A 12,096-nucleotide genomic window follows, 5' to 3' on the forward strand; every position below is an offset into this window, starting at 1 on the left:
CATGTGCCGCACATGGAGCTGAAGGACTGCAATGATCTGCTTTGCAGGTGAGGCCTGGGACAGCAAGGGCTGAGTGGAGATGAGGGTTTCACATCAGTGACCCCCTCCCTAGCCTAAGTGTGAGCTGCTTCTTGTTCTGGTGGTCCCAGCCTGGAGCTCTACTCTCTGGAGGGAGAGAGCAGCAGGAAGATTTCCCACAGCAGTCAGCTGTATGAATCCTGGAGTGGTGGGGCTGGAAGGGGCCTCTGGAGATCAGCTGGTCCAATGGCCCTGCTAAACCAGGGTCCCCCACATCAGGTTTCTCACAATCACAATGGCCTGGCAGGCTTGGAAGGAGACTCCACAGTATCTCTGGGCAGCTTGTTCCAAAGCTCCAGCACCCTTGCACCAAAGAAGTTTTCCCCTGTGTTGAGATGGAACTTGCTGTGCTCCAGTTTGTTTCTGAAATGCTTTGGAGCAGGGATCTGGGCAGACAAAACAGCAGCTCAGTTATTTGGCAGCCCCTGCAGAAAGATTTCATTGCTTGATCAGAGGCCAGTATTGTTGGGGACTTAATGAAACAAAGTCCCTGTCTTCTCTGGAGCATGGATGAAGCAAGTCAAACTAGAGCCAAAGCCTGAGCAGAGACTGCAGCTAGCAGAGAGCGGCAGCAGGACAGTGATTTCTGCTGCAGGGCAGTCACCTGCTGTCTGTCTGTGGCTGTTGTGTGTCCAGGTCAGCCTGCAGAGAAGCACAGCTCTGTGGCTTCAGAGGATTTCTTCACTGGCTCAGGATTAAAACAAAAAAAACCCAATCAGAACCATCTAGTGCCAACTGCCCTGCCATGGGCTGGGACACCTCCCACAGACTGCCTTTGGAGGGGGGGAAAGGAGAGAACTTTACTGCAGTTGTGCACTTGCTACAGCTAGAGAGATTGATCCACTCAGCTCCTCCTCTGACCAACCTGGGGCTCACCTGCTGGCCGCTGTGCTTCTCCAGCTAGGGGCAGCCAAGTTCTCCCAGTCCCTGTTCCATTGTTACCACCAAGGAGAGAGCTGCACTCTCTTTTCAAGGACAGTTCATTGCATTGTGATCGTAGGAAATCCAGCCCAAGCCTTTGCTTGTGGAAGAAAATCCAACCAGAATTTTAACTAGATGAAGAAATTGTGACTCCTTTTCTGCTTCTCAGTGAACTTCATACAGGAAAAAAAGTGTCTTGGAAAATGGCCTTGGGCCAAGGCAGCTCTGGGAGGTCTGTCTACAGCTACCTGAAGGGAGGTTGTAGCCATGTGGGGTTGGGCTCTGCTGCCAGGTACCCAGCAATAGAACAAGGGGACACAGCCTCAAGCTGTGCCAGGGAAGGTCTAGGCTGGATGTGAGGAGGAAGTTGTTGGCAGAGAGAGTGATTGACATTGGAATGGGCTGCCCAGGGAGGTGGTGGAGTGGCCGTGGCTGGAGGTGTTGCAGCCAAGCCTGGCTGGTGCACTGAGTGCCATGGTCTGGTTGGTTGGGCAGGGCTGGGAGCTAGGTTGGGCTGGATGAGCTTGGAGCTCTCTTCCAGCCTGCTTGGTTCTATGATTGATTCTGTGAAAGCATCAGCAGGATCTCTTGTTCCACAAAGACCTGCTTCAGCCCCTTGATGTCAGTGTCACCAAGTGCTCCTGGGCAAGCTTGGAGACCTCCACTCTTGGTCCAGGATGTATCAGAAAAGGAAAACAGAACCAATACAGCAAATCTCTAGGAAGGCTGTCTGGTCGGGTGAGCAATCCCACCCTTGCAGCCAACTCAGATCTCACTGACAGAGCACCTGTCCTGCAGTGCCTGTGTGTGAACTGTGGCTGTTCTCTTCTGCTGGAAAATGGGAGCCCAGTCCCACCAAAGTGGCATTGGAAGTCAAACTTCTGGGCTTCTCCTTTCCCTGCTGCCCAGGGATGTCCTATTTCGTGTTCATATTTGCCTTCCCAGCCATGTGGGTTAGACACAAACTGCTTTTCCAGAAGAATGGATACTCTTTACACAGGAAACAAGTTCAGAGGATGGACATGTAAGGAAAACCTTCCCTGCCAGCCACCACCTAGGCAGCCCTCCCTCCGGTGGCCTGCAGCGTGCCACGCTGCTGCCGCTGTGGCTGCCATGCTCCCAGGCGCCTGCCCCACCTTCACCCCTCTGCCACGGCCGAGGGCAGTGCTGGGAGGCTGAGGTGAGTTGGATACCTGGCAGGTGGTGTTCCTCACAAGTCAGGTGTTTGCATTCATCCCCTTCACCAGGGCTTCTGCTGATGCCTTTTCCCCCGAGCCAGGTCTGTGTGTGCCTTCGCCACGATACCAACAGAAATGCACTTTTGTTCTAACCTCTGAGCCCAGGAAGCAGCAAATCTGTGCTGAGCTAGAGGAGGAGCTGCCAGCACAAGGAAACAGAGCAAGCCTTGAACCAATTAGCATCACATATTTTCATTCAATGCTTTTATTGTGGTTTCTATTGAGAACCCAGAGCTTGCCCCGCTGCATAATGCCACCATTTGTGGGTGGCAGGACTGGAGCTGCCTTCATACAATGTGACATTGTTGGGGATTGCTATTCCAATAACTTTTCCATCTTGCTTCCTCTAGGTTTGGAGAAGCAGACACCAAGACCAGCTGAGAAACAGCTCCCTGTGCCGTGGCTGGGGCTCTCAGCAAGGTCACTTTCTCTGGGCTGCAGAGCTGCTGCAGCATGCCATCCTGAAATGCCAACCTAGATTTGCCTCAGACTCTTCAAACAATTTTCTGGCACCCCAGATTGTCAAAATGAAGGCCCCCAAAGTGCTTTCCTAGCCCTGGCTGAGGAACTTAAATCTATTAAACCTCAAAGCTTAAGTTTTGTCATCCTGTGCTGCTGTCACAGGTCCATTCCCACTCTCTTAAGGCAAGCTCCTGAAAGGTGGAGCTGGTGAGTGCCTGCCAAGGGTCTGAGAGGGCAGCATGACAGCAGTGCACATCCATGGAGTCATGTCCTCTAGAGATCAAGGCCTGGGGATATTGTCCTATCTTCAGAAAGTGTGCCCTTGCCTCCTCTTCTTTCCTCCCACTCCTTGTTTACCCCAACCTGCTGCAACTCCCTCTGGAGCCCCTCCAGACACCACTTCCCCCAGTCCATCCCCTCGCACCACTTCTGCTGTTGTCACCAGCACGCAGCATCTCACCAGGTGGGTTAGAGCCACACTCAGCCTGCAGGTGGGTTAGATCAACACTCAGATTCAACATCTGGCAATGTGATATAGAAAGGCTTCTGGAAAAGCAGGACATTGTGACTAGAAGGGCCAATGACTCTCCTGTCTCTCTGGGTTGTTTTCATAATTGAACAAATATTTCTTGTCATTACTTGCAGTCAGGAAAAATCAATCTGGCAGCCTTTCAGAAGTGCATCTTCCTGCTGCAAAGACATCTGCAGCTCATTTATATCCAGCCCCCCACAGGATTCTTTGGGGCAGCCTAGGAGAGATGTAGAGGAGCAGGGAAATGAAGGCTAAACCCGTGGCATAAGAGGTTAAGTTGTTATTGAATGACTCCATAACGAAGGTCTCTGCTGCTCATGCAAGCACAGCAAGGGAATGCAGCAGCTCGGAGCAGCAGCAAGCACAAAGTGTCTGTCTCCCCCGAACCTGAGAAGTGCTGTTGCATGGAGACACTGCAGACTGAGCTGTGCAGACACAGCTGTAGCATACACTGCACTGTTTTGAAGATTGATCCTGAAGAAAGATTTTCTCACTTAGAGGGAGACTAATTGCATGACCTTTGTATGTGGAGGATCCATCCGGGGAATTTCAATTGCTCAGACAGCATGAATGATTCCAGTCAGCTCTGCTTACCATCAGCTACCATGTGCAAGCAGCCTCACCCTCAGCACAGGCCAGCAGAAAACATACCTTGACAGAAGCAGAGCTGTGTCCACTGCGTGCTGTGATGCTCTCAAGAGTTGTCTTTTTCCTGATACCAATCAGGATATCACCCAGGTGAACACACAGCAGCAGCAGCAAGGTCAGGATAAGCTGGGATTGAGAAGCAATGCAGCAGATTTTCCCATTTTTGAACACTGACTTCTTTGGAACCGTTTTGTAGGACACACTGTTCCTCTTCACAGAGCAGCCCAGTGCCACAAACCTCTCCAGCAGCCTGAGTACATCATCCTGTAACTCAAGCCACAAAGGCCCAATGAGCACAAAAGAGCCAGCACTATTTGCAGAGGCGGTTGCCCTGAAGGAGCCAGAATGAGAGGTTTTGTAGGTTCCCCTGTCAGCTAAGATGGACCTAGGCATCTGCATTGCCCAGCATGCCCACTGGACCGGGGAATGTAGTCAGATGTGATGGTTTAGGTGTTCCCTGCCCCCTGCACACACATACTTATGAAAATCACCCAGACCAGACTCAGCTGAGCTGGAAATTAGAATGGAGCTTTGTGTTTACAGCTTAGCACAAGATACAGGCAGGTAGTTATAATATTTACAGCTATAGACAAAGATACAAGTTAAAGGTCACACAGAAACACCACAGCCCTCCCAGAAACCAGAGTGCCCAGGAGGGGCTCCCAACCACCCTCCCACCTCCTTCCCACCCCTCTGCCTTATGCCAGAGGTTGCCTTACATGCAAGGTGAGTTTGGAGGATTGGCCAGGGGGGATAGAAAGCAGAAGGATTAGTTACACCAGGGGTCCTCACTTTTTAAAGAGGGGGCAGTTCACTGTCCCTCAGACACTGTCAGGGCCAGGCTATAGCTTGGAAAAAAAATGAAGGAATTCCTGTGCACATCTTTTATTTGTAGTAGTGCACAAAACACAGGGAGAAGAATGCAGTGTTTAAAATGAAGAACAACTGTGATCAACAAAACCAGACAACATTGCAATGTGGCCTGTGGGCCTGCTTTTGGCTAGTGAGATGGTGAGTGTTAGGTTCCACATGTGCCACTGCCAGTCGTAGCAAGCGGTGCAAGTGCTCATCAGTTAGTCTGGATCGGATTGGAGATTCCAGATGCTTCATTTGGGAAAGAGTCTGCTCACAGATGTAGCTGCTGCCAAAGATGGCTGCAGTTCTGTGTGCCTGGTTCCTGAGATTGTGATATGTCTCTGAGGGCAGAGGTGCATAGAAATTAGTAAGGCTGCTTGATTTGAATGCCTCTTTCAGCGAGGCACAGGTCTGCAGTTGGGCCAATTCCATTGGGTAAATCGGATCAACGGTTTCAGTGTCAACAGAAAATGGGTTCTGGAAGAGCTGCATGTCCTGTTCATGGAGACCAAGCTCTTTAAAGCTAATTTGAAACTCCCTTTAGAACATTTTTAGTACATCCATACATGTTTTGTGTGGGAATGCAACTGCTGGTTTTTCTGCTGACAGGCTTGGAGTTGTAGGGAGCTGGCAGAAGTTTTTCTCCTTCACTTGGCTAATGAGCAGGTCTAATTTGACTTGAAATGCTTTCACAGGTGAATACATATCACAGATGAGCTTCCCCTCCCCTTGAAGCTGGACATTGAAACTGCTGAGCAGCTCTATCACATCTGTCAGAAACACAAGGTGCCATCTCCATTCTGCACTTTGAGCTCTGGTACTTCTTTGTTTTTAGAAAGCATAAAATCAGAAGCCTGTGGCAGTAAGTCATAAAATTGTTTCAAAGCTCTCCCTTGACTCAGCCAATGGACCTCTGTGTGGTACAGAATATCTTCACAGGTGACACTTAGACAGAAATTGCTGAGACTGTCTGTGGTGTAGTGCATGAGCTCTAAGGAAGTTAAGACAAGAATCCACAGTTTTCATGGCAGAGTCCAGCTTCAGTGATTTACAACCCAGTGCTCATCGGTGGATGCTGCAGTGTGTGGCTATTGGATATGAATGGCTGTGTTTGTCCATCTCTTTGTTACTGTGTGCAACCACTCCTTCCGTGGACCCCACCACGCTAGGAGCACCATCAGCTCTCACACTGAATAGCTGACCCCAGTCCAGCTCCAAATCATTCACAGTTTGGCAGACTTTCTCACAGTAAATACCGGCGGGCAGGACTGAGGACCCTGGGGGGCCGTATCTGGCCCATGGGCCATAGCTTGAGGACCCCTGAGTTACACAGAAAGCAGGCCAGGGAGAAAAGTACAGGCACCAGCTGCAACAGAGAGCCACTGCAACTGTGTTACCTATGATAGTGTTCTTGTTCTGAGACATCTCAGCAAGCCTATGAGTGCAGCAGACATCAGCATTGTTTCCTTTTGACAGCCTATCATCTAATTCCTCTTGATAAAGCATACCAGCTAGGCTCAAACTAGCACATCAGGTAAGAAGGGGAAAGAACAAGATGAGAGGCATAGGAGAGAGGCATTGAATGGAGAAATTGTAGTCTGGATGGCAATAGCAAAGGAGGATGGAAGAATTTAGAATCATAGAATAAGGTGGAAGGGACATGCCAAAGTCATCTGGTCCAACCCCCCTGCAGTCAGCAGGGGCATCCTCAACTAGGTCAGGAGGTGTTGTGGTATGCTTGTGCTGCCCCCAGTCTTACACACACCTGTGCATTTCTCACACTCATTAACAGCCACTAGACTCCAAAAAAAAGAATCTTCTTAGGTCAAGCTATAGAGGCCAAGAAGATCTCTTATCCCTTTTCTAAACTTGGAACAGATGAGAGCTAACTGGATTGCAAAGAAGAGAGTCTCCATCTTCATTTTGTTAAGCAGGACAGCACCAAAGTCTCTCTTAGGTTTCTTAGGTGTGCACTATTTTTTATCAGCTTTTTTAGAAGAGCTTCTCAAACCTCCTTTGCTCATTTCCCTTCCTTTGCTTCTTTTCTGCACTGCAGAATTCCCATTTCACTATGGAACAATTTACTCCCAACACCCATTAAAATTAGGGCTTCAAACTCCTTTTAAGTAGCCTGACTCAGGAGAGTAGAGGTCTCACTGCGGCTGCTGCATCCCCCCTGGCTCCTCTTTCTCTTCTAAAGACTCTGGGGGCTGGCAGCACCCAGGCTCCTCAGCCGTGTGGCCTGAGATGCATTAAACCATCGACCCCTAGCCTATTAAAAAGTGTAACAGATGCAATTGTGGCCACTGCTGAGAACAGCCTAGTGCCGCTTTGGCTGTCCCTTTGCCCTGACAATGACTTTGTTTCCAGTTCAAGCACTGTGAGTGGTGATGCACGGAAGGCAAAAAGCCTCTTTCTGTCACCAGCTGCGCTCTTTTGTTCTGGAGCAGCAAAATACATTCCCCTAAAAGACCAACTCTGCTTCCCCACATCTATAGGAGATGAATAGATTCTACTGTTCGTTGTCAGAGGAGCCAACACTGACTCAGTACTGACTCACAGATCAGAAAGGGCCAGGAAAGAAAAGATGAGGCTGACAGGTAAGAAAAGGGCACCGTGCAAACCTGGGAGCTTCAGACACGGCAGCTCTGGCATCACTTTGCACTAATGAAGAACAGAGGATTAAGCAGCACAAGACAGGCAGGATTTCTCTCCAGCCTGAGCTGGCTGCACATGGAAATGCTGAAACTGAGCTCAGCTCAGAAAAGGCAGAAGAATCTCACCCTCCAAGCACAGCAGAGCCCCAGGCCTGGGCACACGCCGTGCCTCTTCCTCCTAGATGAATCCAAGCCCAAAGGGAATGCATTGCACCATCCCACTGGGGCCCTGAGTCAGGAATGCAGAGGATGGCTCTTCTCTGACTTGTTTGACATACATCCTGTCACCAGCTGACTGTGCCACTTATTTCCTTCAATATCAATTCAGACTCCAGAGGAAACACCAAGAAAACATTTTCCCTTCACTATTTCAAGTCTTATTTTCAATCCTAGTGTCTAGGGCTGGACAAAATCATTTCCCTTCATTGGAACTCCATGGAAAGATATTTCATCTTAAACTGACACAGAGCCAGAGAGCCTCTAACTGTGCAAGCCTCTCCCTTCTTCTGCTTTCTGGTCAGAACATGATGAGGCAGGACCTACATGATCTCTGAAAATTCAAGCAGAGGTGATCTTATCAATGGGGATCTTCTCAATGCTGACCAATAGCTGCAGGGTGGATGTCAAGAGTATGGGGCCAGACTCACTTCAGGGGTGCCCAGCCAGAGGACAAGGAGCAACGAGCCCAAACTAGACCACGGGAAGTGACACCTAAATAGAAGGGAAAAGCTCTTTGGTGTGAGCATGCTGGAGCCCTGCAGCAGGCTGACCGGAGCAGTTGTGGGGTCTCCTTCTCTGGAGGCTGTGGGATGGAGGTCTCTGGAAATCAGCAGGTCTCAAGTATAAATACTGAGTCAGCAGCAGCAAAAATCGTCTGTAAGGCTTCTCCAGCAGAGAGCACCAAACCTGCTCAAATCCAGGCCAGCTCTCCCCCTGGCTGAACTGGTGGCCTTGGCATGGGCCACTTCATCCAGACACCACGCAGAAATCTCTGGTAGGGACTTGGGGACAGCTACAGCAGTAATTAAAACAGTACACAGCGTTGATTTGGGATGGTCTATGATTTGATTTGCAGAGACAGGCTCTGCTCTCTGATGGCAGCAGACACGAGTGGGGCTGGCAGGTGGCTAGAAGCAGCCTTTACAGGCTAAGTGTTACTCAGGTCTGACGCCTCTGGGGCTGATCACGTTGGAAAACATGCTGGTAGAGCTGGGGCTCAGGGACATCTGAGTCCTGTGTTCCTGTAAGGGAAGATTAAGTAAATAATGTCCTGTTTCAGCTGCAGGAAATGCTTAGATGTCCCCTTTAATTTCCCTCATCAATCAGTTCAGATTGCTTTTACTTGAGGATCACAGAGAGGCATATGCCCAGAGAGCCTGAACACATTCTTTGGCTGGGCAGAACTAAACTAGCTCCTCAGGAGGCTGCATTCTGACTGCAGTGCCTAGCAGCTGGTGGTCCACGACATGGTGCAAGGACTCCAGAAGGCAGTGGCAGAACAGTTTGTCTCACTTTCTCATTGCCTACAGCATCTCCCCTGCCTACCAGGGCGCAGGGTTCAGCCATGAGCCGTCACAAGGGAGCCTGCTCGCAGCAAAGCAAAGCTTCTGGGCACTGCACTCATCACATGAGGGAAGGCCTCTGTCTTGAGACTCCTAAGTGTGGCTTGATCTGCCTTTTGCTCTCAGAATCATCGCTTGGGAGTTGTTGTGGCTCAAGAGCAGGCCCTGGCATTTGGCCTTGTTGAAGCTCAAGCCTGTACATACAACTACCACCTTTCATTTCCACACCTTTGGAAGGATCCTACCACGACAAATTAACTTTGTCTTTTCAGCAATCCTAAAGAGAGTGTTACCAGCCAGAACTGAAGACACAGCTCCTTAAGCAAAAGCATTTGCAAGAACATTGTTCTTCCAGGTTTGACTTCTCCAAAGGCAACAGACAATTTAGGTGGCTTCTCATCCCTTGGGGCTCAAAAGCTGTGTGAGCCCCTCCCATCTTTCCCTTTGACCTGCAGGGTCTTCTTCTGTGTGGTCCAAGCTCTGCAACATCATCAGTTTGAAGGAGAAGATGTGTGCAGGCTCTGGCTGGGATCACTGTGTGTGTGGAAACCTGCTTGCTTCCAAAAGGAAGGCTGCTGGCATTGAAATTCCCACAGTCCTTGTGGCAGTTTGGGTATTCCCTTCTCCCCCCCTGCCCCTTAGGAAATCAGCCAGACTGGACTCAGAGGCTCTGGAAAGTGACTGAAGCTTTTTATTTACAGCTTAGCACAACATACAAGCAGATAGTTACAACAGATACAGCTACACACAGCAATATACCAGTTAAAAGTTCATACAGAAGCACCACAGCCCTCCCAGAAACCTGAGACCCCAGGAGGGGCTCCCAACCACCCTCCCACCCCTCTCCCTTACCCCAGCTCTTGCCTTATGTTTAAGGTAGTTTGGAGGGTCAGCCAGGGGGGTTAGGAAGCAGATGGATTAGTCACACAGACGGCAGGTTAGGTGAGAGAGAGTTCAGCCAAAGCCCAGAAAGCAATTCTGTTATCCATGTTTGGGTTCTCGTTCTTATCCATCTCAGCAAGCCTATGAGTGCAGCAGACATCAGCATTGTTTCCTCTTCACAGCCTGCAAGCTAACTGCTCTCACCAAAGCATTCTAACTAGGCTCAAACTAGCACAGTCCTTCTGGGAGAGAAATGTTTACAGATGTCACTTTTTCAGCCTGGGAAGGTTGAGCACCACAGAATCACAGAGTGGTAGGGGTGGGACAGTGTGCTAGTTTGAAGCAAGCTAGAATGTTTTGGTGAGAAAAACTAGATGATAGGCTGAAAAAGGAAAACAATGGTGATGTCTCCTTCCCTCAGAGTCTTGCTGAAGAAGAATGTAAACATTAGATAACACTCTGGCCATTTTGTCTGCACTTTCTGGCTGGCTTCGGGCTGAGCTGCATCTCCTTAACCTCTCCTGCCACTAACCTTGCTCCTTAACCTCTTGGCTGAACCTCCATTCTTCCTTAGGACTGGGGTAAGGTTGAGAGGGGCAGGGGGAAGGTGTAGGGGTGGTTGAGAGCCCCTCCTGGGGACTCAGGTTTCTGGGAGGGGAGTTGTGTTTCTGTATCATTTTTACTTTGTCTATTTCTGTCTATAACTGTATAAATTGTAAATAGCTGCTTGTATATTGTGCCAGCTGTAAATAAATAGCTTCATTTATATTCCCAGAGCCGGCTGAGTTAGCTGGGGTACCTTCTAAAGTGTGGGGGGCAGGTAACAGCCAAACCACCACAGACAGGACCTCTGATGAACACCTAGTCCAGCCCCATGGTAGATCTTCAGATGCTGTGTGGCTCAGCAGCTCCAGCCATGTACGGGAGACAGGAGCAGCAGCTCTGCAGCAGGTGGGAAAGGTGCAGAGTGTCGTGTCAGGTCATCTGCAGTGGAATACCCAGGAAGGAAAACATTCCACGTTTCTGGTATTACTGCTTTGTGTGACAGAAGAAGCCAGCCCAAGAGCACAGCCTGAGGGAGTCCGCGGCAAGAGCCACTCTGCTGCCTGGGCAGGGTGGCCCAGCAAGGCAGAGCTCTTGCAAAGGGAACGAGTTCCTCACTGGCCTCAGCCCAAGGGCTAAACCACCATTTAGCTGGAAGGGGAGAGGGAGCAGTGGAGGCCACTGGCAGCGCTGGCACTGGGCATTGTAGAAACACAGCCTGGTGCTCCTCTCAGGGTGTGTAAATTGAGGCTGGATCCGTCCTGAGTCAGAGATGAACAGTTCTAAAGTGCTGCAGACAGAAGGGGAAGGCAAAAGGCTGTTTCCTCAGCTGACAGCTCCTGCTCTTCGCAGCCTCCAGCAACAGCTCCCAGCGTGGGAGAGATTTTATACAGCAACATCTGGTTACAGAGTGCAAACAAAACAACTGTTTACACAAGGGCGTGTGGAAAGGTTTGACAGATGGCATTTATGGAGGCATTTCAAAGAGCTGCCTGCGTTTAGTTTAGACTCAGATATTCCCCGTGTCCCACAGGTAGGCTGTGTACATCATGGCACATCTTGGTGTGCTAACACATGAAGCTGGGCTGATGGGCACCCTCTAACTGGCAGGCCAAGAGCAAGCAGAGATTAACCACAGTTTCCACATGCTACCAAGAGATATTTAAAGTTTCCCACAATAAAAGTCAGTAACAAATTCAGAACTGAGGAAAAAACTATCCCAAATCACAGCAAAGGACCAGGCACCAAATCATAGAATCACAGAACCAAGCACATTGGAAGAGACTTTCAACCTCACCCAGTCCAACCTAGCACCCAGCCCTGGCCAATCAACTAGACCAGTGAGGTCTAGCTGACAACCAGACTAGGTCAGTCTCTTCTCCCAGGTAACAAGAGTTAGGACAAGAGCAAACAGCCCCAAGTTGCACCAGGGAAGGTTTAGATTGGATATTAGGAAAAAAAAAATCTTCAGTGAAGTGTTTATCAATGCCTGGAAGAGGATGCTCAAATACCTGGTGGAGTTATTATCCCTGAAGGGACTTAAAATCCATGATCTCAAATCACAGCAAAGGACTTTGCACCAAATCATAGAATCAAACAGGTGGGAAGAGACCTCCAAGCTCATGCAGCCCAACCTAGCACCCAGCCCTGGCCAATCAACCATCTGGGGATGGCTGTAGCCAGATGGGGTTGGGCTCTGCTGCCAGGCAGCCAGCAAC

The sequence above is a fragment of the Pogoniulus pusillus genome, chromosome 3 (genome assembly GCF_015220805.1).
Source record: "Pogoniulus pusillus isolate bPogPus1 chromosome 3, bPogPus1.pri, whole genome shotgun sequence".
NCBI classification, from domain to species: Eukaryota; Metazoa; Chordata; class Aves; order Piciformes; family Lybiidae; genus Pogoniulus; species Pogoniulus pusillus.